At 41.3% G+C, this 5,127-nt stretch overlaps 1 protein-coding gene across 4 annotated transcripts in view; it reads right to left on the bottom strand.

Moving 5' to 3' along the window:
- Positions 1–5,127, bottom strand: part of ARNT2 (aryl hydrocarbon receptor nuclear translocator 2) — a 97,492-nt gene that overhangs the window by 77,496 nt on the left and 14,869 nt on the right. Inside the window, exon 1 of one of the 4 annotated variants that reach the window (XM_017805161.1) lies at positions 1,194–1,338. The exons of the other annotated variants lie outside the window; for them this stretch is intronic. The gene's annotated coding sequence lies outside the window, so the exon portion shown is untranslated. Of the gene's footprint in view, positions 1–1,193; positions 1,339–5,127 lie in introns of those variants that run through there. 4 annotated transcript variants of the gene reach the window in all.

Raw genomic sequence — 5,127 nt, 5'->3', positions numbered from 1 at the left:
TCTCTGACACAAATGTTGTGACCTGCTGAGGCATCCCCCAGAGAAGTTCAGCTCTTTGGCCAGATGTCTTCACAGTTTGCACCACACAGCTCTGGGGCTGATGGTCTCTGCTCTGCTTCTCTCCAGAAATCACAGCCATGCATCTTGCTGTGCAGCTTTGAAATACAACCAGACGCCGTGCATGACAAGACTTTCTAAGTCCATCTTACAAAAGGTCCTATTAACTACACTGTTTTTAGCAACTCAAGCACCCAAACTATACTCCCCTTGCCTACAAACACCAGACACGGACAGGGCCAGGTTTAAATCCAAAGTCTACTGGAGAAATGCTTCTGCCAACTCCAAGAGACTTTGAATCCCTGACATTGACTTTAACGACCAGTTCCAGGTTTGCTATTACTGAGCATGCTCTCCACAGGGCTCTTTTATCCTTCAGCATCTACTGTAATAAATGGGATTAAAGTCAGATACCAGCATCTGACTGAACGAAGGAGGTTCTGCTTTTATCAATACAAATGCGACAGATTTCCAGCCACTAATCCATAGAATGACTGAGATGTCAATCACCTCCAAGTAAATGTGGATCTAAGCCTAAACACAGAATTACAAACGTGCCCTCTCCCATCAACAGCATCATACACAGAGATTTTAAAATGTTCTTTTAAATATTCTGAGAAAGCAGATTTCAAAAACTTCTTTGGAAACTGTATTTTTCATTACCCTGAAGTCATACGGGAGTTGGATGCATCTCAGCTAAAAGGTTTTGATTGCAGTCAATTGCAAAGAGGGTTTTCTGCCTAGCACAGAGACATTTAAGAATAAAATTTATCATATCTCTTACTTCAGAATATGCCAATTAAAATATGAAGCCATCATGTAGTCAAAAATATTTCACAGAAACACTAATGCTAGAAATCTAGCTGTATATTTAGTCATTGCTTTTATGTGTTAACTACAGAGATTATAAAACAGAGCTCACTCTCAAAGAATATAAAAAATAAAACATTTTCATTGTTCCTGATAACTCCGTTAAATACTGTTTTACTTGCATTCCATTGCCAGACACTTTAAATAGATTCCACATCAAAAAGATCTACTGTACGACAGGATATGCAGAAAAGCAAAAACATTCCTTTCCACGCTCTCAACAGAATCACGATTACAAATAAATCACAAAATATAAGAAATCCCACCTTTAAGGAAGATTCTTACAAAGATGCTATTTCTCTCCCGTGAACAAAACCTTCTAGGAGAGAAATTTTATCCGCATATAAGAAGAGTCAGAAACCTCTGGGAAGAAATGTAGCAGCATTGGTATTCTGCTCAGAAAATGTCATCACAGATCTGTTTACCTTAACTGTGGACCATGATTCAGCCGGTGACAACCGTCTTGCATACTGATCAATTTATTTGCAGCAAAATTACTAACATTTTCTACTTTAACCATTTAGGTTCTGGAAACAGCTACTAAGATAGGAAGGGCTTTTATGAATAATACATAAACCCTAATTAATTAAAAACTTCCCCCTCCACCACGATGTCCTGCGTTTTGGGGTCTGTGTGGGGGCTCACCCCTGATCTTGAAGAAAAACTAGGGCATATGGTTAGTTACTAGAACGTTACTAGAGAAACGTTCCCTTTTTTAAAATTAAAATCAGAGCTTTATCATCCGTCTGCATCACAGGTGAATGTTAAGCAGACGTGCAGGGGGGGAGATGAAGCTGTTCAGTTGAGGGGCTGTTCAGCAGAGACAGGGACCAGCAATTTAAGAGAGTGATCTAACTGGTGTTCCAGATGCCAAATCCAGTCATCTTGCTCACTGCCTTTTCTGCTGTGACTCTGGAGGAGATGCCAGAGTTAGTGACAAATCTAAGAGATATTTACCATATGCCCCATCAGTAGACCAGGAGAGCAGGATTAGAAGCCAAAGAGGTGAAATACTCTACCGTGCCTCCACACCTGACTGCTGCATTCACACAACCCATTCATGGAGCCCTGGGATCTCAGCACAATCCATACTTTTTTGAGTGCCCTATAGTTCAACACCACCACAAGGATGTGCAAAAGAAGGTGGGATGCAGACACAGAATTAGAAACAGACCTTGACTAAGAGGGATTTGGTCTGCTTTAGGGGAATTCTTGCTTCAAGTGTTCATCTTGAGGGACAATGCAAGATAGATCTCTGCAGGATGAGCAGCTGACACTGAAAATCAGAGTCCTCTGAAGCATTCAAAACCAGATACAGAAACCATGGTACCCAAAAACCCAGTTATAAAAATGTCAATCTTACGATTCTTTAAATAAAAAAACTATTTCATACAGTACTATGTGATTTTGAATGCTATTTTGAAAATATTCTTATTTCCTATTTTCATGTTAATCACTCTGTTTATTCCAGTCATGTCTGGTAATTCCATCCATCCATATCTAATATCTATCCTGTGGTCAAGGCACAACAATTTTCACAGGTATCAGGGCATAAGAAAAGGGTGGGGACCACATCCATGCTCAGTGCCTGCATGACCAACAACAACCCATATACAACTGAATAAACTCAGGATGGCCTTTAGCATGATCCAGAAGAAGACCTGGAGTCACACTTCTGCCCCTACTGCAGGGAATGCTATAGACTAAAAATTAAACTTGAGGCACAGACAGAAAATGCACTTTGCTATCTAAAGTTAGGCTGGGAAGAAGGGAAGGGGTAGCTGCTTTGTCATTCCTCCTATCTTCCTGACAAATGGCATGGCACCTATGACCCTGAATTTTTCTCTGGCTATTTTTCCACTTCTTATTCATAATTCCTTGTTATCTCTTCTTGACCTATTCAGCCTCTGACTGAGGTGAACTATTCCCTGTACTCCCTCTAATAAGCCAATACATCCAACTGCTGACAAGTCCTGCCAAATTGCGACCATTCTCCTCAAAAGAGGTTGCTGGAATTCAAAACAAAGAGGAAAGGTTAAAAAAGAGGCTTAAATGGCTCCTGCCCTGAAAGCATGTCTCTAGTCTTGGAAAACAATAAGCCCTCTCAGAATTAAAACAAGGCTTGTACCTGCACTGCAGAAGGAACTTGAAGATGCACCTGAATTCAAGCACCTGGCCTGCCTCTAAAATTTGACAATCTTTCTCACTGCAGAAGTGACAAACAGAAGAGTGCTCAGGTCTGGACTGTGATTACAGTGGACCGATGCATTAGAAGAAAAGCACTTCTACAACCAAGGTCTGGAAATGCATGAGGGAAAGTGAGCTAGAAACAACTCCAAGGACCTCGGGTAGACTCACATTGAAAACACAACCTGAGCCTCCAGCACTTGGCAAGTGTCTCAGGTATAAATAGTCACAAGTGGGAAACTGAACATGCAAATTGCGCAGGGAAGTAGGGCAGCAACTGTAAGAGGCCGGTTTTCAGAGAGGATGAAAATCTGGCTTTCAAAGGCTGTTTCAGGATTGATGGAAACATTATTAAAAGAAGGGAGGCAGGTCCTTACACGAAGGGTCACAGTAAAACTGTAGTCAACAGCAGCAGGACCATTTGAGGTGTCTGAATGTGAACCTGACAGTCTTCGGCCATTATACACATGATCATGCACTGATAAAACATAATTCTACACTTTACTGTCTTCTCCATTAATTTGCCCTGGTTTTATTGACATTATTTTGGTTGATATTACTGACACATGGCAAAAGTAGTAGGTAAATTACCAAAAAACAAAGCTCCCTATGCATCATTTCCATTTGAAATGGTGATTCTCTCTCCTTCTCTGACATTTTGTATTTGCCAAAAATAACTGCATAATTATAAGTTGTGTGCAAGAAACAGAAGGTAACATTCAATGTTATTTTCCATACTTTTTACTTAGCATCAGACTGAGCAAACAGCATATATGGCTGTTCTGTTATGCAGAAGTGCCCAAAGCTGACCCATTAATGAACTCACACAAACTGTGAAAGCACACGCCCAGCCTGAGCAAACACCAGGAAAAAATAATAAACTGCAGTGACTTTCTTTCAAGTTTCTCAGAGACAGATCACACTCAGTCCATTAATTCTTCATTTAACAAGGCTGTTTCATTTAGCTTGTTTTAGTTGGCATTCAATTACAAATTCATGTACAGGACAATTTTTTCCTTTTTGAAACAAACACTTGCTGTATTTCATCCAGTAAAACTTCAGGAGGTAAAGTGGAAGCTGCAAGACCAGCTGAAGCTACACTAAAGCCAGGCATAATAATATTGAATTAGGCAAAACACTTGCACATGGCCCTGCCCCACGAGATTATCACTAATTGTTAAAAGGTCCTGGTAAAATGAGTGCTGCTCAGTAAACACACAGAGTGTACTGGATAACTCTCAATTTGTTCAAGTGCAAGTTAAAAAAAAATAACCCACACCACTGCACCATCAGCTTTACCGTGATTTCAGTTATGGGCATGTTCTGTCACATCTCCCTCTGCATTCCTAAGATTTACTGAGATTGGACTTCCGTCTATACAGGAAGATAAACCCTCTCATCCAACCACTCCTCATTTCCTGCCTTGCACAATGTCACATCCCTTGCTGGCCACCCTCATGACTACAAAGATAAAACACAAGAGTAAACCTAGATTCCTTCTCCCACTGCATTGCTTGTCCCCTCTTGGGAGTCACCCCAAGCCAGTCCTCTCCTCAAGGGCAACATGAAACTGTTTCAGCTGCAGTCAGACTGTCCCACAACTTCTCCCTTGTCACCTTTTGTATCTTCCACACCCTTACTATTTTTGCCAAGCCTTCCTGACCAGCCACGACTACCTTTGGACGCCCCAAACTCCCTGCAATGGGAACCTGAGGATGCTAGAAAATTATGTGGGGTTTAGTAGAGCCTGTCCAAAACTGTGGAAAGGAAATTCACTGAGCTCTACAAATCAAATGTCATGCCTGTCTCAAGAAGCCTCCGAGTCACACATGCCTGGAGGGTGGGATGGTACCCAAGGGAAGCACCACACATGCTTCTTCTGATTTTACACTCCTTCAAGCACCTGCTTTTGGCCAGCGCTGGAAAAGACAAGCTGGGATTGAAAATTTTTACTTTTGGGACAGGACAGCACATTTTTACTTCATGAGCAGTGGATATGAATATTCCTTAAGT

Source organism: Lepidothrix coronata, unplaced genomic scaffold, assembly GCF_001604755.1.
Source record: "Lepidothrix coronata isolate B3197 unplaced genomic scaffold, Lepidothrix_coronata-1.0 Scaffold11, whole genome shotgun sequence".
NCBI lineage: Eukaryota > Metazoa > Chordata > Aves > Passeriformes > Pipridae > Lepidothrix > Lepidothrix coronata.
This window is presented reverse-complemented; position numbering and strand designations above follow the sequence as displayed.